The sequence below is a fragment of the Hypanus sabinus genome, chromosome 9, assembly GCF_030144855.1.
Source record: "Hypanus sabinus isolate sHypSab1 chromosome 9, sHypSab1.hap1, whole genome shotgun sequence".
In the NCBI taxonomy this organism is placed as follows: Eukaryota; Metazoa; Chordata; class Chondrichthyes; order Myliobatiformes; family Dasyatidae; genus Hypanus; species Hypanus sabinus.
In genome coordinates this window covers 146,155,336-146,181,827 of record NC_082714.1, presented here as the reverse complement: position 1 = coordinate 146,181,827, position 26,492 = coordinate 146,155,336, and the positions used below count along the sequence as shown (strand labels likewise).

The following is a 26,492-nucleotide window of genomic DNA, read 5'->3' as shown; positions in this document are numbered from 1 at the left end:
TCAACGGTTCAAATGCTGGTGCTGTATTTATCAGTAGAGTGCAAAAAATAACAAAGTATTAAAAGGTTTAAACTGGAGTCAAGATCTCATTGCAGATCTGACATCAGAGATTGAATTAATTCATCACATATGTGGAATAGTTTCAACAACAGTATATTGGGTCTATTCTAGAGATGCTGTGCAATGGCCCTCCAAGAGGACCACTACCTTGTCGTAGGGTTTGGAGGCTTGCATGCCTAAATGACCCAGAGAGCTATGTTGTCTGCAGACAGGGCCTTGTTCTTTGGCTCTTAGTAGGGTCACCCATGCCAAACAGGTCAACAGGTAAGGCCAGACTAAGAGTGGTCCACTGGTCCTCAGATTTGGAGCTTCAGCTCAGGGCTAACAATCCTGACTGGTCAAAAAAATTGTTACAAAACAAGCAATGAAGATTACTTCTTTATCTATGTGCAGCTGGATGGATAGACAGAGATGGAGGACCTTCTTTGCTCCCCTAAATGGCAATGGCATAATGGGCAAATGCCTTGACTAATGGCCTATGGTAGGGGTTGAATATCATTATCTGTAGAGTTTAATTTTTTGGGTGTGACAAAACTGGGAATTGGTTCTTTAAAATGGAGCTTTTTCCACCACAATCACAGGCATTTTATTTTGAATGGTGTTGCACAAGGCTAATACTTTTAACAATACTTGCCTGTGCCTATTAGTCTCAATCTTATATTCACATCATGATAACATACAAGACATATTTCTAACCAATGGGTCTACAACACTCAATGGTTCAATGGTTGCATTTCATATCCGAGAATATATACAATATACAACCTGAAATTCTTACGCTCTGCAGACATCCACAAAACAGAAAACCCCCAAAAAAAGGATGACAGAAAATATGTAAGAACCCCAAAGCCCCCCACCCTGTCCCACACACAAGCAGCAGCCAAAGCATCAACCCCCCTCCCCTTACTTACTTCAGCAAAGAGCATCAACCCCACCACTCACCGTGCAAGCACAGTAAAGCCCACAATATGATCACAATCAAGAGTCCATCAAAAACTGGTGCCCATCCCAACACCTCGCCATCTCAAAGGGCCCTCTCTCTCACTAACGAGAGAAAGAGGGATATCGCTCCTGCCACACTGAGAGGGAGACCAATAGCTGTTTCGATATTACAGTCTGCAGTGTTGCTTTAATTTGACTTCCCCGACTCGAGATCAGCAACAAACTCTCATCACCGTTCCCAGTTTGTGAAGACTATTGTGTCATTACCTCAATATTCTGTATAATCTTTCTCATTGCAATACTGCACCACATCCAATAAGCTTCCCAACAGAATGATATTAATCTACCGGACTAATGGGAAGGCTTTCAATGACTAGTGCCTACACTTCTTTTTAATCACTAATTTTTATTGCAACACCAACAAATTACATTCAATATAACCAGTTGCTGATTACATTTTGACTGTTTAACCCAGCCACCCCCAACCCTCAACCCCACCCCTCTCCACCCCTCATCCTCTTCTCCACCCCTCTCCCTCCACCAACCAACTGAATAGTAGTGCATACACAGACAGAGCATTCCTATTTAAACAGAAGATCTTTTAAGTTAGATATCAAATTTGTCCACATTAAGATTGTGTTTTTTATGCATCGTTCACTCTTCTGATGATAATTCCAGATAAGAAATGTCCAAAAGGCTCCAAAGCCAGTGAGTACTTGAAATATCATGGGAAGGTTTCCAACACTGGACTACAATCTTCTTAGCTGCAGTCAGGCCTGCCAGCCAGATTTTGCGTGTTTTTTCCATAAGGGAAAGGTGGGAGTCATCATTTAGAAGATGTACAGCGGGGTCCGTTGGTAATTGTACCTATCTTAGTTCTGTAAGAACACTGATAACCTTCCCCCACAAACCAAAAACCTCTGGATATTCCCAAACAACATGTATAAAAGAGCCAACGGTTTCGTGGGGGCAAAATGAGCAATATGGGTTAGGAACCAGACCCATTTGATGTCTAATTCTCAGCGTTAGATATGCTCTATGAAAGAATTTCAAGTGTATATACCGATGATTTGGGTTTTTCGAAGCACCAGCAGCATTATCCCAAATCGCATATTAGCACCTACACTTGAAGTAAAATTAACCCAGCCTCGGTACAGAAGCTACAATATGCGGATTGTGTTTGTCTAGTTCAGTGGCCAGACCCAAACCATTAGCAATGAAAGGATAGGCCTTGTACTCAGCATCTGCAGTGATCCCTTCCCACCTGGATGCTTCTGAGCTGCACGCACAGATTTCTGGAGGAACTAAGCAGTTCAGGCAGCATTTATGGAGAGAAATAAAGAGTGAGACCCTTCATCAGGACATTGCTGAAACTTGATCTGCTATAGCAGGCACCCCAATGTACCGGAGAGATGCCAACACTCTGCACAAAATCCTCCAAGTTCACTGGATGAATAAGTGAACTGATGTTGTATTTCTAGCTCAGAAACCCGAATACTTCACAGCTGGCTTTGGGCATTCCACATTGTTCACAGGGCTGGCACGAGGCTTTTCAGATTATACATTCTGATCCAGGGTCTGACACTGGAAGAAACCACTTGAGGAGAGTCTCAAAGCCTCCCTGAAAGATGCAACAGTTCCGCTGCCCACCAGGAATTTTTGGCCCAAAGTGGAGAAACCCAAAGTAAATAGTGGAAGGAATGCACCACCTCACAAGATGGTCCCTCTACCATGTCTTGGCCCATCTGTGGAAGATCTGTAGTTTCCACATTGACCTCGTCAGTCAGCCCAGAAAATTAGAGAATGTTCTCGGGCCAATATGACATCTCCCAAGGGACATCTAAGAAATGTTCTCATATACAAATTTGCTCTAAATATAATAAATCTTGGGTTTCTCCAAATTTGATGATTCATTTGGCTGCAGAAGCTCAGACTGAACCTGCAAAATCAAGGCAAAATACTGTTTCTAAATGACAGTAGTGTGTGTTTATGTGTTTGCAAGATAGAATTACACAATGCAGAAAGCAATCTACCCACACTAGCCACTACTAGGTTGGTAGACTGAAATGGTTTCACTTCCCTACTTTAAGTCTGTAAATCTGTAGATTATGGCTCTTCAAATGTTCAAGCTGCAAATTTTTAAGTTTGTATCTGTAACATTTCCTGTGCTGTGTACAGCATCATTACTGATAAACTTTGAATTTTATTGCAGAGGCCCCACAATTAGGATCAACTGGATACTCTATGTGTGACTGTAGGTCAGCCATCTGGATCTGAAAAAGTACTGGTACAGGGAAAAGATGCTAAAGTAATACCTGATGACCATTTCCCTGACTACAATCGTAAAGACCCCCAACATTGTCAAGTGGATTTGAGATCTCTCTCTGCCACTGCAACATTCTGATATTGCGCACAAAATGTACATCACTGAGCCAAAATCGATTTAGATCGCATTTTAAATATACAATGGGCATAAAAATAAAATGAATGATGACTTGATCCATTCATTTGATATTATGCTCCCAGTATAATTATAACCTGAGTTAAATGTAACATTGCACCCTTCATGCTGTGATAATTGTATGATTTATATTAATGAAGCACTGCACTAGATGTTGAATTTTTGTATTATCCAGAACCAACTCACTGAAGGATTACTCTGTGCATTTGTCTGAAATCCCCTGATCTTGTATTGGTATGTGATCAGCCATTTAGAAGTTGCTGATGCTCTTACTGAGCAGCAATTAAAATACAATCTGATCATAGTACATTTGTCTTCTAGTGTGCATTATGAGTACATTCAAGGATGCATTCAACGTAGCAAAGAAATAGATTTAACATAGGTGAGGAGTATAGATTGGGTAAATGTAAGCAAGCTTTTTCCACTGAGGTTGGGTGGCACTACAGTCGGAGGTCATGGGTTAAAGGTGAAATGCGAAAAGTTTAAGGGGAACATGAATTGAATTGACTTTATTTCTTACATCCTTCACAGACATGAGAAGTAAAAAATTTTATGTTATGTCTCTGTCTAATCACAGTAATTTATAAAAATTTATAATAAATAGAACAGCCAGTGTAACATAGAAATGCACTCAAATCAGTGTGAATTAATCAGTCTGATGTCCTGGTAGAAGAAGCTGTCCTGGCTTCTGGATTTTATGCTGCAGTACCATTTCACAGATGGTAGCCGCTGGAATATATTGTGGTACAGGCCCTCTTTACACGCCTGTCCTTGTAAACATCCTGAATCATGGGAAGTTCACAGCTACAGATGCACTGGGCCGTCCACACCACTCTCCGCAGAATCCTGTGATTGAGGGAAGTACAGTTCCCATACCAGGCAGTGATGCGGCCAGTCAGGATGCTCTCAATTGTGCCCCTGTAGAAAGTTCTTAGGATTTGGGGGCTTCTTCCCAAACTTCCCCAACCATCTGAGGTGAAAGAGGCATTGTTGTTCCAGCTGGTGTGCACAGACCACGTGAGGTCCTCGGTGATGTGGATGCTGAGGAACTTAAAGCTGTTTATCCTCTCAACCCCAGGTCCACTGATGTCAAAAGGGGTTAGCCTGTCTCCATTCCTCCTGTAGTCCACAAACAGTTCCTTTGTTTTTGTGACATTGAGGGAGAGGTTGTTTTCTTGACACCACTGTGTCAGAGAGATGACTTCTTCCCTGTAGGCCTCCTCATTATTATTTGAGATTAGGCTGATCAATGTCGTGTTGCTGGCAAATTTAATTAGCAGATTAGAGCTGTAGGTAATGGGCATACTGGGAGTAAAGGAGGGGACTTAGTATACAGCCCTGAGGGACTCCTGTGTGGAGAGTCGCAGGGATGGAAGTGAGGGAACCCACTCTTACCACCTGCCAGCAGTCTGACAGAAAGTCAGAGGATTGTGAGAATGTGGAATGAGCAGCCAGTGCAAGTGGTGCATGTGAGCTTGATTTCAATGTTTAAGAGAAGTTTGGATCGGTACATGGATAAGTACGGACAGCTATGGTCCTGGTGCAGCTTGATCGGAGTAAGCAGTTTAAATGGTTCAGCATGCACTAGATGGTCCACAGGCCTTGGTTCTGTGCTATACTTTTCTATGACTCTAGATGATTAACAGGAGCATTTCCTGAACTTCCAACATACATTGCTGACTCATCAGTAACTGGAATTTTTCTTGCATTCTGCACATTCACAACAGGCTGAATTCAATTGGTTAAAGATTTCTAAACACATGGACACACTTACATCTGCATCCAAAGCCTAATAAATTTTAGAAGATTGCACAAGGCATAATATTGGTTCATTTGTACTGTATGTTTCAGAACTAGTGATGTTAGAGAATGGAGTTCGTCTTCTCTGTGTGTTTCTGGCTAATAATTTAATAGGTGATACCGAATAAATGCATAGGCATATTTAAATTAATCAGACCTGACGTAGATTTCAGTGTTATACCTAAACATAATGATCGAGTAACTAGATCTCATATTAACATTACCATAGCATTACTCAGATTAATCTCTCAGAATGATATGAGTTTTGTTGAGGTAATCTGAATTCTTTTGTGTGATCAGCCACTCTAGAGTTATAATTATAATAGTTCGTCAAGCTTGTTTCCAAGCTCGTATTCCACAGCTCATGTAGGGTTTGCTTAATAATGCATTAATTTTATCCTGAATGCCCTTCACTGGTTCCAGCTTAAGAAAATAAACATGTTAAAAAGACTGTTTATTAAACATCGCAAACCATACACTAATGCTGAAAATCGAGGAAACCATTGGTGATATAAACAAAAACTACTGGAAACACTCATCAAGTCACGCAGCATTTGAGAGAAGAGAAACTCTGTGTTTCAGGGATACGATAGAAAGAGCGCAGAGGAGATTTACAAAGATGTTGCCTGGATTCGAGAGCATGCCTTATGAGAATAGGTTGAGTGAACGTCACCTTTTCTCTTTAGAGGATGAGAGGTGACTTGATAGAGGTGTATAAGATGATGAGAGGCATCGATCGTGTGGATAGTCAGAGGCTTCATCCCAGGGCTGAAATGGCTAACATGAAAGGGCATAGTTTTAAGGTGCTTGGAAATAGGTTTAGAGATGTCAGGAGTAAGTTTTTCACACAGAGAGTGGTGGGTGCATGGAATGCACTGCTGGCGACAGTGGTAGAAGTGGATACGATAGGGTCTTTCAAGAGATTTTTGGATAGGTACACGGAGCTGAGAAAAATAGAGGGCTATGTGGTAGGGAAATTCTAGGCAGTTTCTCATGTAAGTTACATGGTCATCACAACATTGTGGGCCGAAGGATCTGAATGGTGGTGTGGATTTCTATGTTCAAAAAAATTTCATCAGTACTTCTTTTATTTCAGATTTCTGGAGTTACAGTTTTTAGTGATTTTTATAGATCGATCAATCAATAGTTCCATTTAGTATCAGAGAATGTAAACAGTATACAACCTGAGATTCGTACTCTTCGCAGACATCCATGAAACAGAAGAAAATGCCAACGAGTGAATGACAGATAAATGAGAAAACCCCAAAACCCCCTTCCCCCCCACACACAAACAGCAGCAAAACATAACCCTTCCCCACTTGTTCCAGCCAGAAACAACATGTGCCCACCACCTACCAATTAAGCAAAAGGAAGCTCCCAAAGAGAGACCCTGGTCTGTAATCCAACAAAAACCATTGTTCGCCCGACAGTTTAACATGCAGGAGTCTGTCTCTCTGTCTCAGGACAGAGAGGTGCCGCCTCTTCCACAGCAAGCGGGGGGACCAACAAACAGCTCACTGTTATGATGTTACAATCTGCACAGTTGCTTTTTATTTTTGAGTTTCTGCAACTTGAGAATTGGTCTATTACTAAATTCCATTCTTCCACCAATTTAAGTTAAACACTCACCAACCACACAAGTGAACCTCCTTGTTGGGAAATTGGTCTCAGTCTCTTAAATCCCAATGGTTGGTGAGCTCCAGATATAGATAACAATATGTACTTGCAATAAATGAAATCAAAAAATAACCAGCTGAGGGTGATCTAGGCATAGAGCAATAGCTGTGGCTAAAATATGAATTTACTGTATTGTATACCAATGAAGAAGAAGCTCCCAGAGCCAAAGAAAGAGCTAATAAGAGAAAGTGGGATGAAAATGGTGGGCACTAGAAAGGTTGGGTATGTTTGAAGAAAACCTGTCACCAGGTACGAATGAGACGCATCCAAGCTTAACAACAGGGGTGAGGGCAAGAGCTGCTGAAATACAGGAGTTTGCATAACCTTTCATTCTGCACCATGGACAGAGCATTGGAACATTGCAGATACAACAATTCATGGCTCTTTAAGACAAACAATGTGAGAAGTATAGAATTCCAACTTGGTAATCATTCAGTAATGGTTTTTCAAGATTCTTCCAAGATTCTGGCGTGGTTCCAGAGGACTGGAAAATTACAAATGTCGTACCACTCTTCAAAAATGGGAGAAGTCAGAAGAAAGGCAATAATTATACACCAATTAGCATGTCCGCAGTGGTTGAGAAGATGTTGTAGTCGATTGTTAAGGTTTTGGGATGCTTCGAGGCACATGATAAAATGGGCCAAAGTCTTCCTGGTTTCCTTAAGGAGCAGTCTTGCCTGACAGATCTGTTAGAATTCTTTGAGGAAATAACAAGCAGAATAGACAGAGAATTGGTGGATGTTGTGTGCATGGATTTTCAGAAGGCTTTTGACAAAGTGCTGCACATGAGGCTGCTTAGCAAGATAAGAGCCCCTTGTATTACAGGAAAAATAGTAACATGGTTAGAGGATTAGATGATTGGCAAGAATGGGAATAAAGAGGGCCTTTTCTGGTTAGCTGTGAGTGACTAGCAGTGTTCCACAGGGGTCTATGTTGAGACTGATTCTTTTTACATTATATGCCAGTAATTTAGATGTCAGAATTGATTGTTTTTGTTGCCAAGTTTGTGGATGAGACAGAGAAAGGTGGAGGGCAGACAGTGCTGAGGCAGGGAGGCTGCAGAAGGAATTAGATAGCGTATAATAATAGGGAAAGGAGATAGAATACAGTGTCGGGAATGTGTGGTCATACATTTTGGTAAAAAGAACAGAAGAGTAGACAATTTTCCAAATGAGCTGAAAATTCAAACATCAGGGTACAAAGGAATTTGGGAGACCTAGTGCAGGATTCCCTAAAGGTTAACTTGTAGGTTGAATCATTGGTGAGGAAGGCAAATGTGATGTTAGCATCTGCTTCAAGAGGACTAGAATATAAAGCCAAGGATGTAATGTTGTGGCTTTATAAAGGTGAGGCCTCACCTGGAGCAGTTTTGGGCCCATTATCTAAGAAAATATATTCTGGCATTGGAGAATGTCCAGCCAAGTTTCACAAACATGATTCCAGGAGTGAAAGAGTTAATGCATAAGGCGTATTTGATGATGCTGTGCTTATACTCACTGGAGTTTAGAGTAAGGGGAATCTCATTCAAACTTATCAAATATTGAAAGGCCTAGTTAGGGTAGATGTGGACAGGATGTTTTCTATAGTGGGGGAGTCTGGGACCAGAGCGCACAGCCTCAGAATAGAGCAGCCTCCATTTAGAACAGAGATGGGGAGAAATTTCTTTAGCCTGAAGGTAGTAAATCTGTGAATTTGTTGTCACATATAGCTATGGAGGCTGAATAATTGAGTATCTTTAAGGCAGACGTTGATAGGTTCTTGACTGGTCAGGGCTTGAAAGATTGCTAGGAGAAGGTAGTAGAATGGTGTAGAGAAAGAAAATGGATCAACCATGATGAAATGGCGGAGAAGACTTGATGGGCTGATTGGCCTAATTTCTGCTTCTATCTCTTATGGTCTTGCAGTTTTAACATACTTGAAGAGCTATGATGATTATACCTTCTAGAGCAACTAGTTACACAATGAATTATGATCATCTGCACCCAACCCATTTCATGCTGAGTGATCAACCTGAGAAATGGCAAGACAATGTCAGAAAACTACAGCTCAGTTACTTTAATCACTGGCATAGGGAAGCTTTCAGAAACAATTTGAAAAAAAACTATTCGGGAAGCTGTTACTGTTCGGGGTGTTCCAGAATTCCTGTTCAATTCCAGCACCATACATACGATGTTTGTACATCCTTCCCATGAACTGCGTGGGTTTCCTCCGGATTTTTCAGTTTCCTCCCATAGTCGAAAGACATTGCAGTTAGTAAGCTATTTGGTCAGTGTAAATTGTGCTAGTGATGCACCATCAATAACTCTTGGAGACGTGAGTCGAGATAGGCTTTTATTGGCTGGAAGAGAGCACCGTCAGCAGCAAGAGACCATCACACAACATCCTGGAGACTGAGGGAGGAGCAGTGCCTCCAATCGCCTTTATACAGGGGTCTGCGGGAGGAACCACAGGAGCAGTCAGCGGGGGGGTGGGGGGGGGGACATGTCCAGACAGGTATATGTAGTTCACCACAGCTAGTATTAAATGGTTGGGTTGGCCAGTATGGTCTGATCCATGCTGTATCTGTAAGTACATAAATAAGCTTACCATTTGAATTGATAAAGCAGAGCCCGCATGAGTTGTGAAAAGCAAATTATGTTTGACTGATCTGATTTAATTTTTAGAGGTAACTAAAGGTTGATGAGTGTCTTGCAGTAGAGGTTGCCTGTGGATTTTCAGAAAATGTTTGCTAAAGTTCTACATAAGAAGCTGGTCAACACACTTGTGGCCTGTGGTCAGCATCAGCAGCAGAAATGGGAAATCGATGCAAGAACCAAAATCAACGGAGTGGGAAATGGTTATTTATCACACTGGGGTATCGTGGATGGTGGTGTTCCCCTGATGCCAGTGCTGGAACTTTTTTTTAATGTACATTAAATGGATGGGCATGAGGGTACATATTAAAATTTCCAGGTTTGTGGATGAAACAAAACTTGGGAGTGTGTAAATCATTGAAAATAACAATAGACTGCAAGACATAGGATGGCAGAAAAAGCAGACAAGTAAAATATTCAAATTAATACTGTATAAGGTGTAAAGTGGCAGAGAAAATAACAAACTAACAGATTGACTAAAATATATGCCAAATGGCACATACTATGCTTAAATTTAAAGTAAATTCAAAGAGATTTGTACAACTGTTTACACGGAGTGGCGGGTGCTTGAAATGCAATACTGGGGTGGTAGTGGAGATAAACACTTTTAAAAGACCACTTTTAAGTGACCAAGAGTCACAGGTGAGTGGAGGACTTTGGACCAGTGCAGGCAAAAGGGCTGCATAATTGGACAATATTAGCTGAATTAACTCTGCACAACATTCTGGTTCAAAGGGCCTGTTCTTGTACCATACTGTGAATTGTTATAATGTAAGCGTGCATGAAAATGTGTGCGTTATATTGGCATAGATGAGGAAGTAGCCAGTTAACAGAAAACAGAGTGCAAGGCAATTTTAGATTGGCAGTCAATAGCTGCAAAGGTGAGACAGGGAATTGTTCTGTGACCTCAACATTTTAATCTTACAGCTGTGATTTATAATTCAGTTCCTGTCAGGATGGTAGAAACCATTGATAAGTCCCTTTAAAAGGGAACTGGATAAACACTTGAGAAAATAACTTGCAGGGAGCAGTGTTACTTTGATCCTGAAGTTTATTCAAGTACCTTAGTACCTTCAATGTTGGAGGCAAAAATCTCTGTTGACCTCCGGCACTGAAAATTTAAACAGACCCACACTTAACTACCTTTTCTAATGTCAGACGCCAATCAGTCTGGCCATTTGCTTCTTCTGGTGTTTTTTTCCTAACCTCCTCTTCCTTGTGCAGAACTTGGTATAACTCCCAACATGGAGGCATCTGTAAACTTGAATATAAAATTTTCTGTTCTTGAATTGCTAATGTTCATGCTGAAAAGGTTTGGACTGCATGGCACTGATCTCTGAGGATACCTTCCCTCAAAAATAAATTGTTGTCCTAATTTCTCAATTCAATGCAGACATGCTCACAGCAGATAACTAGGCCTTTGTTGGTGTTAAAAAAGGTAGAAAGGTCCTGGTCTATTGAAATCTTCAGAACTGTATTTTGCTACTCCATCAGGTATTATATTCTAAATTAGACGTTTTTCTGTCCAGTATCTTATCGGAACCATTAATGAATCCTAAAATAACAGGGAAGCCTGATTTTGAAGCCACTCCTCTGGCTCCAGTGTCAACACTATATACTCTTTAGTATTTTACATAAAACATAGAATAGTACAGCACAGTACAGGCCCTTCAGCCCACAATGTTGTGCCGACTCTTAAACCCTGCCTCCCATATATCCCTCCCCCGCCTTAAATTCCTCCATATACCTGTCTAGTAGTCTCTTAAATTTCACTAGTGTATCTGCCTCCACCACTGACTCAGGCAGTGCATTACACACACCAACCTCTCCTCTCATATTTCCCTTGAACCTCCCACCCCTTACTTTAAAGCCATGTCCTCTTGTACTGAGCAGTGGTGCCCTGAGGAAGAGGCTCTGGCTGTCCACTCTGTCTATTCCTTTTAATATCTTGTACACCTCTATCATGTCTCCTCTCATCCTCCTTCTCTCCAAAGAGTAAAGCCCTAGCTCCCTTAATCTCTGATCATAATGCATACTCTCTAAACCAGGCAGCATCATGGTAAATCTCCTCTGTACCCTTTCCAATGCTTCCACATCCTTCCTATAGTGAGGAAACCAAAACTGGACACAGTACTGCGAGTGTGGCCGAACCAGAGTTTTTTAGAGCTGCATCATTACCTCGCGACTCTTAAACTCTATCCCTCAACTTATGAAAGCTAACACCCCATAAGCTTTCTTAACTATCCTATGAGGCAACTTTCAGGGATCTGTGGACATGTACCCCAGAACCCTCTGCTCCTCCACACTACCAAGTATCCTGTCATTTTAGAACATAGAACTCTGTAGCACATTGCAGGCCCTTCAGCCCACAATGTTGTGCTGATCAGGTAACCTGCTCTTGAAATGGCCTAGGATTTCCCTAGTGCATAGCTCTGTTTTTCTAGGCTCCATACACCTATCTAAGGAACTCTTAAAAAACCCTATTGTAACCGCTTCCACTCCCTCTGCTGGCAGTACATTCCACACACCCGTCACTCTCTGTGTGAAAAACTTACCCCTGACATGCTCTTAGTACCTATTTCCAAGCACCTTAAATCTATGCTCCTCGTGTTAGCCATTTCAGCCCTGGGGAAAAAGCCTCTGGCTATCCACATGATCAATGACCCTCATCATCTTATACACCTCAATCAGGTCTCATCTCATTTTCCATCGCTCCAAGAAGAAAAAGCTAAGTTCACTCAACCTATTCTCATAAGGTATGCCCCCCCCCCCCCAGTCCAGGCAACATCCTTGTAAATCTCCTCTGCACTCTCTGTATAGTATCCACATCCTTCCTGTAATGACGTGACCAGGACTGAACACATTACCACAAGTGGGGTCTGACTAAGGTCTTGTATAGCTGTAACTCAATCTCTGTTTTTATTCTAGACCTTCAGAATCTGCAGTCAATGTTTTGATTTGTCCTCTTCATTAAGAATTCACAATAGGACAATGAAAATCTGGAGTCCGTAGTCCAATCCAATCACTCACTTTAAGACCAGTGAGCTCAAAAGATTCAATGATTTGTAGTAGAGTCAGCTCAATTCTGACTTCTCATAAATGTACTCGAGTTTAACACGTAACTTGCCCTTTTGTCCTGTGAGCTAAAGGTCTTGTGTAAAATTTAAGAGGGCATTTCAGCGTCATGCACACGGCTGTGAGTTTGTCATCATGTGCACGATTGATTGGGTAAGAATGATAGACACACCCTCTTCTCCAAAGAGATTGCAAAAATGTGGTATTTTCATAGCCAATCATACTGATATTTTTAATTACATTCTAAAAAATCACTGTTGCTGTCTGGGTATTCAAATTCATGTCCCAAGATCAGTAGTCAATGCTTCTGAAGCTAATCCAATGCCCTGTATGCTATGGGACTTGATAGTCTCCCACCTGACTTGACCCATCTCCTTCCAGCTGTTTATCTTGCACCTTATTCCTCCCTGCAGGATTCCTCCTTGCATTGACAACTACAAGCCTAACATTCTTTCCATTTTTTGAGGGAGCAGGTTGTCACTCTCCCGCTATTGGAAACATCCTCTGCACAACTGTTTTCCCTAACCATAGGTGCCCTAACTGGACGAACTTTTCCAGCAAATCTGTCTTCGTTTAATGCAATAAGGTTTCTTAGTCTAATGCTCTGTCTATTTCCCTTCTTATCAGACAGCTTAGACCTGATTTATATTCTGTTGTAAAGTCTGGAAGCATGACAAGGCAGAATATTATAAGAAATAGGTGCAGAATTAGACTACTTAGTCCTTTGAGTCAGCTCCAGCATTCAATCACAGTTGATCCATTTTCCCCTTCAACCCCTTTCTCCTGCATTCTACTCAAAACCTTTGATGCACTGACTAACCTCCACTTTAAATATACCCAATGACTTAGCCTCCACAGCCGTATGTGGCAATAAATTCTACAGATTCACTGCCCTCTGGCTAAAGAAATTCTTCCTCATTTCTGTTCTAAAGAGACATCGTTCTAATTCTGAAGGTCTGCCCTCTGGTCCTAAACTCTCCACTATTGGAAACATTCTCTGCACAGTCACTTTATCTAGGCTTTCATTAATTGGTAAATGCCATTGAAATTTCTCCAGCTCCCCCCCCCCCACCATTCTTCTAAACTTCACTGACTACAGGCTCAGAGACATCAAACACTCATCATATATTAACCCTTTCATCCCTGGGATCATTCTCATTGATGTCCTCTGGACCCGCTCCAATGTCAGTAGATCCTTTAGTCATGGAGAAGTACAGCACAGAAACAGCCCTTTGGCCCATCTAGTCCATGACGAAACCACTTAAGCTGCCTACTACCATCAACCTACAATGGGACCTTGGCCCTCCACCATGCATGCACCTATTCAAACTTCTTCTTAAAAGTTGAAATCAAGCTTGCATGCACCACCTCCACTGGCAGCTCATTCCACACTCTTGTTACCCTCCGTTGAAGAATTTTCCCCTCAAACTTTTCAACTTTTCACCCCTGACCTCTGGTTGAAGTCCCACCCAACCTCAGTGGAAAAAGCCCGCTTACATTTACCCTATCTATACCCCTCATAATTTTGCAAACCTCTTAGCTATAGGTCAAAAACTGCTCACAGTGCTTCCAGTGTGATCACCCAACACCTTATAAAGTTCAGCGTTACATCCATGCTTTTATATTCTTGCCCTTCAGTTATGTTGCTTTTGGGTTTTTCTGTTCAATGTGCGTGGATGAAAGGGATATAGGGAGCTATGGTTCAGGTGCAGGTAGATGGGACTGGGCAGAAAGTCAGGCTGGCATGACTCAGATGGGCCAAAGGGTCTGTTTCTGTGCTGACAGCATATACTACCATTTCTGTATACATCCACAGTCAGATGTATTAGCACTGTAGACATCAATAATATCTTTGATTTTGGAGAGAAAAAGCAACCTTTGTGGAGAATTGTTGGAATTGGCACAACCTCACTAAGTAAAATATCTTCTTTTGAAAGCCTTTGCTCAGCCACAAACCCCATGTCTCCGTGCTCAGCAGCCTCACTACTGACCGTAGCCAGCCCAATCCAGCTCGCACAGGCAGTCTCTCCCACTGAGTGAGGCCGGCAAAGGACGGGGTTTCACAATGGGTTCCAGCACAGCAGTGCTCAGCCCAGGGAGGTATTTAATACGGGGATGTACCAAAGGATTAAAGATGAAGATTAGCTTTATTTACGACATGTACATTGAAGCATAATAGCGTACGGTGAAATGCAGTACAGTTTGAGGATGTGCAAGTGGCACCGTGTTTCCAGCACCAATGTAGCGTGCTGTCTGCGGCAATGAACAGATCGTAACCCGTAACCCTATGTCTTTGGAATGTGGGGGGAAACAGGAGCACCCAAGGGAAACCCAAGTAGTACAATCTCCGTACGGACCAGGAATTGAACCTGGTCATTAGTGCTGTGATACATTACAACACCATGCCACCCCGAGCCACTGAATCGCACAGCACAGAAACAGGGCCTCGAAACCACTGAGCCCACGTCCACTGTCACACACCTATATTAACACTAATCCCGCCTCAAGACGTTTTGTTCTCTCCCCCATTCCCACGAGCACAGCCGCCACAAAGTACAACCACTCGTCTCCACAGAAGGAGCAATCTAGAGTGGTCAGTTAAGCTGCCGAACTAGATGAATGCAGGAAAAAAAAGCAATGAATCCCAGGAACCTGCCCCTCTCCCTTGGTCACAGAGAGAACGCACAAAAAAAGTGGCACTGGAGTTCAAGATTGAACCTGGACCGCTGGATCTGAGAGGCAGCAGCTCTGCTGACCGTACCACTGTGTTACTGTCCCCTGAAAGTGTTAGGACTGGAGGAGCAAGAGCAACAATTTTATCCAGGAGACTGGGAAGATTCTGAGCTGACTTTCCAATAAAGCAATGCAATTGCTCACTTCTGCAAATGCCAGCAGATTCTTAGACTGATTCTAAGTGCAGAGCGTGAGTCACCCAGCAGTAGAACATGTGCTGGAATGCATTTGTAACCCATAAGCTGTACGTGACTCATTGACATGACTGAATGGTATCAAGTTGGTTATTAGATTGCAGCAAGGAACTACATGACATTGACACCCTAAGATAATTAAGGTGTCAAGATACAATTGCCCATTATAAATGGTGTTGGCAGCATTGTAAAGGGATACTCTGCTCACGATGCTTGGGCCAACCGTCAGCATGCCTTGTTCCTTTTCTGCACCCTTTTCCAGAAAAGTATGGTTTTCAAATTTGTTATAGATTCTGTTACTAGATTCTGCTCTGTTGAACCTAGTCTAAGTAAAATGAACTAAAGCATCCACAAGATGTTATTTAGAGATGCTGCTTAAGTACTCACATCTGACTAACTAGCCTGTATATCTTTGGAAACCCACGTGGTCACAGGGAGAACTTAGAGTCAACGGCGGGAATTGAACTTGGGTCACTGCCACTGTAAAAGTGCCAGGCTACCATGACCCCCTTTATTTCTCTTGATAGTTTGTGCTGGTCCTTTGATATATAGCGGTGAATTCAAATATGTCTCTACAGATTCATGTCAGGAAAAGAGATTTGAGTAGATACTAGAAACCCAGAGCAGTATGTTACAGGGAAAATATTTTTACATTATCTCCGAAACCCCTCATTAACTTTCAAAAAGAAACCTAAGAACATCTTTTTAACATTTTTGGTTTTTAAAAGATCCCTAGTCTTATCCTCATTGTTACACAAGTAAATTGTACTGCACGTAGTGGTTAGCATAATGTTTTAAATTAACAGTAACTGAGTTCATTTCCTGTTGCTATCTGTAAGGAGTTTGTACGCTCTCCCCGTGACCTTATGTGTTTCCTCTAGGCAGTCAAGGATGTACAGTTGATAGGCTAATTGGTCATTGTAAATTTTTCCATGTTGAGGCTAGTGTTAAATCAGGGGTTGCTGTGCGGTGGAGCTTGAAGTACTGGAAGGGCCTATTCTGCTCCGTATTTCAATTAAGAAAAAATAAATTTATTCAGTTTCTTGTTCCTCAGGCCTTGAATTCAAGTTCAAGTTTATTATCATTCAGTGTATTCCTGTATACCGCCAAATGAAACAACATTCCTCTGGACCGATGTGTACAATATAGTACATATAACTCACACAACAGAAAATAATAGAACCATTAATAATTAGGTGCATTTATGATACAGGTTTAAAAAGTAAACAGTATAATGTTGCTGACACCTTGTACGTGATGAGATCTGGGTGATGGCAGTAGGGAACTGAAAACTCTATAAAGTGTTCCAATAGCCCAGCTCTTAAATTGTACGTTTGGTGGTTTTGTGCATGATGTTTCTATTTAAAACCTTTTAAAAACTAAAACATTTGCAAAACAAGCAATATTGACACAGTTCCATTTTGTTTACCCACTGCCACTTACTTAGCGCATGACACCCTGGTTTCTGCATGTGCTTTCCGTATAGATTGGAGATGTAAATATCCTTTATCCTTGTTATATATGTAGTTACAGAACAGGTTTTGCAGATTTAGTGCAAGGCATGTGTTGTAGCATGGAACTAAATTCTTGTCTCTAACAGTCATTTGACTTCTATCTAGTTGAAATTCCTGTCAACGGAGTATTGTCAGGTAAACAAGTCACGCAATGCTACAAATGTGATAGGTTTTCTAAACAAATTTTATTAAGAAGAGAGGTGGAATAACCTTGAATAGAAACTTTGGCAGTTAATCACCTGCATGTTGGAAGATTGTTAACAATTCTCTTTTATAGTGAGTATCACATTTAAAAATAATCAAAGTTACGGAGCAATACAGCCCTTTGGCCCGATTACATATAGGACCGCTCATGCCAATTTTTCTCCTACTGGGGTAGGGCATAAAAATGCAAGAAAGCAGTTTAATGCTCAGCGACCATATAAATGACTTGTCTGAATAATATTCAATAAAGTTTGTCTCTTTTCCTACTTGTGAACAAGACCTAATTATCAAAGTTAAGAGTAAACTTATCATCAAAGTGGATCAATTTCACCATATACAGCACTGAGATTCATTATCTTGCAAGCATTCACAGTAAGTACAGAGAAACACAATAGAATCAATGAAAAACTGGACACATTAAAATGACAACTAGTGTGCAATAGTGTAAAAACAAAATAGAAAAAAGTCAAAATAATAACGAATATTGAAAACATAAGTTGTAGAGTCTTTGAAAGTGAGCCCATGGGTTCTAGTCCATTGTTAGGGTGACTGAAGCTATCTACTCGGGTTCAAGAATTGTATGTTGATTTTGCATATTTTGTCCACATTTGATGTCACCAATTACTTCTCATTTTTATGTAGAGTCGTAGAAAAGCAGAGCGCAGAAACAGGCTCTTCAGCCAACCAGTTCATGCCAAACCATTCAAACTGCCTACTCCCATCAACCTGCATCAGGACCATAGCCCTCCATTCCTATCCAATACCATCCATGTACTTATCCAAACTTCTTTTAAACATTGAAATCAAGTTTGCATGCCCCACTTGCACTCACAGCTCGTTCTGCACTCTAATGACCTCTTAGCTTCCCCTCATGTTTCCCTTAAATGTTTTCCCTTTCACCCTTAACCCATGACAGCTAGTTGTAGAAACACCCAACCTCAGTGGAATACATCTAATGAATGCTGCCTTTTTGACTCATTAAGTAATGAATGCTGATTTTGGAGTTAGGTTATGTAAATAATCTAATTTCCTATTGGTGATTTGTTTTCCCATTTAAAAAAAAGTCTTGACCAGCATGAGGACATAAAGTGAGAGACAACTAAACCTTACTGTTCTTCATTTAGAAGTTCTCTGGGTGGAGGCCTGCCATGAAACCAGGCTCCAGCTATTGAGCAAGACCTACCACAATGAGAGATCATTTCCAACCTTCAGAAGGAAGCCCAAAGCCTGAACTAATGTGGTTACTGTCACTATTCCAAACCATCCCTCCATCTTTACAGTCATTAAAAGCCTATTATAAATTAAATATATTAGGAACTTAAATAAATTTACTCAAAACAAGAGGCCAGCCTTCCGGGTGCTCACCCATTTTAATTCCACTTCCACTCCCATTCTGCCATGTCTGCCCACATCCTCTACTGCCACATTGAGGCCTCTCTCATGTTTGGGGCAACACCTCATATTCCGTCTGGGTAGCCTCCAACCTAATGGCATGAACATTGATTTCTCTAACTTCTCCCTTGAATTGTTTTCTATTTCCCACTCGCCTTTGTTTTTCTCTGGCCATTTACCTCTTTCACCTCCCCCCCCCCCCCACCCAGCTTCTCATTTCATTCCTCCTCACCCACCTTCCCTCTCACCTTGTCTCGCGCATCACCTGTCAGCTTGTACTCCTTCCCCTCCCCATCACCCTCTTACTCTGGCTTCATATCTGTCCCCTCCCAGTCCTGATGAAGGGTCTCAGCCTGAAATGTTGGGCTGTTTACTCCTCTTCATAGATGCTGATATGCTGGAGTTCCTCCTCCATTTTGTGCTAGCTGCTCTAGATTTCCAGCATCTTCAGAATCTCTTGTGTTTATAACTCAAAATATTATATTTGGCATTCTCTCTTTTCTCTTTGCAAACAAATACATTGTAACGGGTCCAGCCTGGCATGGACTCAGTGGGAAGGTTTCCTGCAAAACAGCAGGGAAACCTTCAGAAATTAATTCCAGGGTTGGACTTGCCTCTTTAACATGAGAAAAGCCCTCTGCACACTTGACCTCACAATTTAGATGTGGTCAGTCTGCACAGCAGGTTGACACACCATCACAGACTTCACCAGTAGGTATGTAGAGAGACTGTATGTCAAAGAGCTTCAGTCTGGCTGTTGCCCGACCTGAAATGATAGATAAATGAGAGATTCAGTCCCGAATGGCGTCCATGTTGTAGTGCTCAAATCAGTTGACCCTGACCTACGGAGGAAACCGAGGGATGACTTCTGTGAAGCTACTAGGGGCGTGAAGGGACAGTACCAGATAAAAGAGAGTCACAGAACAGCATAATTGGTGGCAGAGCTAACATGTGATAATGGGCTACAAAACAAAATCAGGCTGCATTATGTCTAATAATGCGTTCCTCCTACCTCAATAACTCCAGTGCATTCTGTTAAAGATTAAATACAGTGAGGGGCTGATTTATCACTTTATTGGGTACAGGAGTGGAACTCAGTGTGGTCTTCTGCTGTCGTAGCCCATCCACTTCAAGTATTGACATGTTTTGCATTCAGAGATGCTCTTATGTATAGCATTGTTGTAACGTGCGGTAACTTGAGTTGCTGTTGCCTTCCTGTCGGTTTCAACCAGTCTGGCCATTCTCCTCTGGCTTCTCTCGATCACAAGGCATTTTTCTCCACAGAACAGCAACTCACTGGATTTTTTTTTGTTTTTCACACCATTCTCTGTAAACTCTAGAGACTGTTGTGCATGAAAATCCCAGGTGATCAGCAGTTTCTGAGATACTCTAACCACCCTGTCTGGCACCAACAATCATTTCATGGTCAAAGTAACGTAGATCACATTTCTTCCCCCATTCTGACATTTGAACTGAACCTCTGGACCATATCTGTGTGCTTCTGTGCATTAAGTGACTCTGTGGTTAAGAAATCACAGGGTGCATTGGCCTTCCTCAATCATGGGATTGAGTTTTGGAGCTGAGCGGTAATTTTGCAGCTATATAGGGCCCTGTTCAGAGCCCATTTGGAGTACTGTGCTCAGTTTTGGTTGCCTCGCTATAAGAAGGATGTGGAAACTATAGAAAAGGTGCAGAGAAGATTTGCAATGATGTTGCCTGGATTGGGGAGCATGCCTTATGAGAGTAGGTTGAGTGAACTCGGCCTTCTTTCCTTGGAGCAACGGAGGATGAGAGGTGACCTGATAGAGGTGTATAAGATGATGAGAGGCATTGATCATGTGCATAGTCAGAGGCTTTTTCCCAGGGCAAAAATGGCTTGCATGAGAGGGCACAGTTTTAAGATGCTTGGAGGTAGGTACAGAGGAGATATCAGGGGTAAATTTTTTTACACAGGGAGTGGTGAATGCATGGAATGGGCTGCTGGCAACAGTGGTGGAGGCAGATACAACAGGGTCTTTTACGAGACTCCTGGGCAGGTATATGGAGCTCTGAAAAATAGAGGGCTATGGGTAACCCTAGGTAATTTCTCAGGTGAAGACATGCTCGTCACAGCTTTGTGGGCCGATAGGCCTGTATTGTGCTGTAGGTTTTCTATATCTGAGTTGCAACTTTGTGACTGTCTGATTAGATATTTGCTTTAACAAGCTGGTGTCCCTAATAAAGTGGCCACTGAGTGTATACCTGAAAGTGAAAGCAATTAAATTAACTCACACCAATTAACTTAAATCATAGCTTGTTACATCAAATTAAATGGGTTTGCAGAATTTGTGCTATGCTTCAGCTGTGTTGCATTCAGCAGAACAGGTAAGAAGTATGCAAAAGTTTGTTATCGCCTGCCGGTATCATTGGTGGAACAAACCAGGAGGGTACTGTCGAACAACTTTTCTTGCTCTTGGGACATCCACCTCTTGTGTAGGAATTCGAATCCACTACACAGTCTGTAGTAAAAGCTGATGGGTCAATTCGCAGCTGCAGACAGTTATGAAAATGATTTGGGCTGTTAAATGTGTCTTTCCCTGTGAATGCTCCTTGTCCCGTTTAGTATGTCCAGCATATTTTGTCTTTATGTCAAGAATAATATATGAAGTTGAATGCATGCAGGCTTTTATTCCTCAGATTGGGCAAGACTAGAACTAACACAAACAAAATGTTGGAGAAACGCAGTATGTCAGGCAACACTATGAAAATGAATTAATAGTTGAAATTTCAGGCTGAGACCCTTCTTCATGACTGAAAAGGAAGGAGTCAGATGCCAGAATAAAAGGGGGGGGGTGGGGGAGGTGGACAGCTGGACGGTGATAGGGGAAGCGAGGAGGGTCGGAACGGTAAAGGGTTGGCGAGGACAGAATCCGATAGAAAGGGAGAAAAGGGGAAAGGGAAGAAGGGGCGCCAGGGTGATAGGCAGGTAAGAAGTGGTAAGAGGCCATAGTGAGGAAGAAAAGAAGGAGCAAAGGGGAAAGTAGTTCTTTTCCAAAAGGAGAAATCGATGTTCATGTCATCAGTTTGGACTAGAGGTGATAGAGGACTAGACGGTTAAAAGTGAAATATTTAAGAGGAATCCAAGGGGGATCTTCACTCAGAGGATGGTGTGAGAGTGAGATGAGTTCATTTGTAACATTTAAGAGTTTGGATGAAAGCGCTGTGGTTAAGGTGTAGCAAGATAGGACCAAGCAGAAAGCAGGCCGGTTCTGTAATTCCCATGGAAGGGGATTCTAGGACAAGAGGGCACCACTTCTGAATTGAAGGATGTCTATTTAGAATGGAGATCTGGAGAAATTACTTTAGTCAGAGGGTGGTAAATCTGTTGAACTTGTTACCAGAAGCGGTTATGGAGGCCAAGTCATTGGATGTATTTAAGGCAGAGATAGACAGGTTCTTGATTCTTCATGGCATCAAAGGGTGTGGGATGAAGGCAGGTGAGTGGGGATGACTGGAAGAATTGAGTCAGCTATGATTGAAAGGCAGAAAAGACTCAATGGGCTGAATGGCCTACTTCTCCTATATCGTATGGTTTTATGTTGCTGTGTACACCCACAGACAGTTTTATTAGCACTATAGGCATCAATGATATCATTGATTTTGGAGAGGGAAAAAAACAAGCCTTGTGGTGAATTGATGGAACTGACACAACCTCACTAAGTAAAATATCTTGTTTTGAAAGCCTTTATACTTCCAAGATTACCATTTTGGCTTTGATGCTAATGTGCAACTGACAGCTGATAATTAGAAATCAATTTAAGGGAAACACCCTTGAACCTTAGAGATTGGAATGATTCTTTATTCCAAACCACGTGCCATGCCTGCCTTTTGAACTGTTGTATGTGTCTCTCTGGTTCAGTGTGCATGTGAAATAATCTCTCTGCCTGAGGAGCAGAAGAAACGCATCTTGGCCATGAATGGGTGAATATGACCCTCATTTTCCTTTTCCTTGTTTTTACTCATCACATATCCCCGGAGTTACTCTCCAGGAAGTTCTTTTTCCTCATTCTATTCCAAGTGACTAATTTGTAATTCATTGCCTGCAGAAGTCTATGGAGGCCAAGTAATTGGATATATTTGCAGCAGGAGCTTCTTGATTTGACAAAGGTCAAAGGAAGAGGCAGGAGAACAGGCTTGAGAGGGAATATAAAATAGCCATGATAGAATAGCGGAGCAGACTTGATGGGCCAAATGGCCTAATTCTGCTCCTATGTCTTATGAACTGATGGCAATTTTAGGGATAGAGCAAGGGAATAATATATTAAAGGATAAATGTATAGATTTTCCTCTGACGTCATCTAAAACTTTATTTTCCTCATCTGTCAAGTGGATTGAAATTGCATAGAACACAGGCCATTCGACTCACTATGTTGTGTTGACCTTTTAATCTGTTCTGAGACCAATCTAATCCTTCCCTCCTACATTTTCTTTGATTTTTTTTTCTGTGCTTATCTGAGTTTCTTACATGTCCCTAATGTATCTGCCTCTCCCACCATCCTTGTCAGGATGCTCTGCCCATTCTCCACTCTCTGTGTAAAACATCAAGCTTACCTTTGACACCCCCACCCCATGCTTTCCTCAAATCACCTTAAAATTATGCCCCCTGGCATTAGCCATTTCCACCCTAGAAAAATGTCAGTGGCTATCCACTCCATCTGTACTACTTATCATCTTGTGCACCTCTTTGAAGTCACCTCTTAATTATATTGAGAATTGAAATAATCAAAAGCATTACATGCCCAAACATGCAAGACATGTTTCTACTGATTACAAGTTCTTTCCTTCTCCAAGTCCCTGACACCACACACCAAGCCGCTGCAACATTTCCTGCAATATGAAGCCCCAGTTTAGTATGTTGAGCTAGGAATTACATATCAAGTACTTTGCAGAGATCTCAGGCAATTAACGATCAAAGCTTGTGTGGGAGTTTTGTGCATGATAGAACCTGAAATAAGAGTCATTTACTTCATATCTCACACCTGCAGTATACTTTCCGTAGGACACAGGAGTAGCAGTCCAAATAATGGATCACACACAAAATGCAGGAAGAACTCAGCAAATCAAGCAGCATCTATAGAAATGAATATACAGTTGATGTTTCATGCTGAGACACTTCTTTGGGGATGAAATAGAAAGGGGAAGATGTCTAGCAAGAATGTGATGGGTGAATCCATCTGTGTGGGAAAGGTAAAGGGCTGGAGAAGAAGGAATCTAATAGGAGAGGAGAGTGGGCCATAGGAGGAAGGGAAAGAAGAGGTGGGGGTCCCAGGGGGAAATGATAGACAAGTGAGAAAAGATAGAAGACCGGTAGAAAATAGGGAATAGAAAGGGTTGGGGAGGGAAAATAAATTATCAGAAGGAAAAATCGATATTCATGCCATCAGATTGGAGGCTACCCAAGAGGAGGCCTTGGAGTGACGTATCAGAACAGGAATGGGATTCAGAATTAAAATGTTTGGAAGTTCTGCTTTTAGCAGATGGAGCTCAGAAGCTCAATGAAGCGGACTCCCAATTTATGACGAGTGTCACCAATGTAGGGGAGGCTGCATTCATTTGCATAGATGCTACCTGACCTGCTGAGTTCCTCCAGTATTTTGTGTGTGTTGCCTTAGATTTTCTTGCATTGAAAGTCTTCCGATGGATGGATGCTGCCTTTCTGAAGCATCGCCTTTTGGAAATTTCCTCTGTGCTGGGGAGGCTAATGCCCATGATGGAGATGGCTGAGTTTACAACCTTCTGCAGCTTAACTGTGTAGATCTTCCTGAAGTGCAGGCAATGCCACATGGAACTGCTGGTATTTCTTCACACACTTTTCAAAAATATAGCTCCTACACTTGTAGACAAATGCCTAAATCTTGCTGGAGAGACGGAGAAGAAGAGGCTTCTTCTCTGATCTCCAATGTGGGGTCCACAGGGGGCTGCAACGCTTGCATTTTTTGCAACTCATTGAACCCGCTGCAGGTTAGATCTTGACTGTGACCAGTGAATCTATTCATTTGAATGAAAAGAATAGCTGCAACGGAGAGTGTTAAATTTCAGGTAGTTTACATTATATTTCAAACTGAATGAAATTCAGAAAGAATTACAAATGAATTTAAACAATACTTCTTATGGGTACTCCTTTCCATTCAAATGCAATATAAAACAAGAAAGAGCATTTTCTGTAGCTCTTAAGTATTTTAATCATTTAATAGATTGATTTTTGTTTTTTATTTTCATAGAGTTCATTTTTCTGATGTTCTAATACTATTAAATTGACAGCTGGAAAGTCTGATGGTTAAAAACAGTATTTAGACGTGTCATTAAAATCGGTAAAGGAATAAATTTGGATAACCCCTTTCAGCTGACAAGTGGCCACATTCTGTTCCATGAGTTTCTATGATTCAGATTTACCTTATTAACCAAACATCCATCAGCGTTGCTTTCTGATCTTGGAATGGATTAGTAGTCCTCTCTGGAAAATATTTTTTTCCTCACAGGGAAATTTCAAAATCTTGTGTTTTAATAGGGACAACTTAATGTAAAAGAATTTTGCTTTCACTGGCAAAGCAGATCATTAAGCATTAGAGAACATCAGTGGTTTTGTTTCTGCAGCAGTGGCAATGCGTGGGTTGGCTTTGAAGGGAAAGTGTGCTCCTTTGTTTCAGTGATTTAATGAGTGAAGTGTTCCTGGTGTTTATGCTGCAATTCCCACTCTCGTAGAATGGTTGCATCACAGCAGGCTATTCTACTCATACTGTGCATGCTGCTCTCTACTGAAGCAATTTACTAATTCCATAAACACAAAAAAGTGTGTAGAATCTGGAAATCCAAAGCAACTGGCACAAAATGCTGGATGAACTCAGCAGGTTTGGAGGCATCTGTGAAATGAATAAACAGCCAAAACTCTCCTTCGGGACTGCGAGGGGAAAATCCATCAACTCATTCCTTCTCTGGGGTCTTGCAAGTTTGTTCTTGTCATATACACTCAGGCTGCATCCACACTAGACCGGATAATTTTGAAAATGACGGTTTCGTGTAAAAAAAAACAATAGGCGTCCACACTAGGCATTTTAAAAAATATCTCTGTCCACATTGAAATGGATATTTCAGCGAATCTCCTCCTACGGGCATGCACAGGACACATCTACCGAAAACAAGCAACATGTTTGGTGTCAAATCTCTCTGTGAAAGTGTGCGTTCGTCCAGTTACAGACTAGAAAAACTTAAACAACAGGCAGCTGTTGGCTTTCACGCAGGAGGATTTAAAAGTTTAAAAAAAACAAATACTGAAGTGTATGGAGACAACCGACAGGGAGTTCATGGACTGTATGACCTGGCTGATGATGAACATTGAAAAACTGACTAACTCTGTTGCATTAATAAAGCACCTTGTTAAATGTATAAAACATGTCTGCATCAGTATTATCTTGTATTTCCATACAATGTTACATTAGGCTGTTACACATCTATTGTCAGAGGAGTACTTGCTTAACCTTCATACAAGCAAGGACAGAAAACAGGGCAAAGTGAGTATACTTATTTATTCAGTAAGTTATGGGTCAAAGTATTTGGTGAGTACATTCCTAACTGTTCTGGCTTCAGTTTCGTTGCCGTCTGTTCTGAAATTGTTAGGTTGCGTTCAGGAAAACAATGAAATAGCGCGCTGTCGTCTGACAGCGTTTTCTGATTTCTCCGGTTACCCCGTCCACACTGATCTGCCCGAGCGGCGCTTTCAGAAATACCCACCCTGGAAAGCATTTCTGAAAAGCCCTGTTTTCGGGGGACA

The 26,492-nt window shown here is 41.7% G+C and overlaps 1 protein-coding gene across 7 annotated transcripts in view; it reads left to right on the top strand.

Moving 5' to 3' along the window:
- slco4a1 (solute carrier organic anion transporter family, member 4A1) overlaps positions 1–26,492 on the top strand; it is a 210,291-nt gene that overhangs the window by 98,680 nt on the left and 85,119 nt on the right. The gene's annotated exons all lie outside the window — the stretch shown is intronic.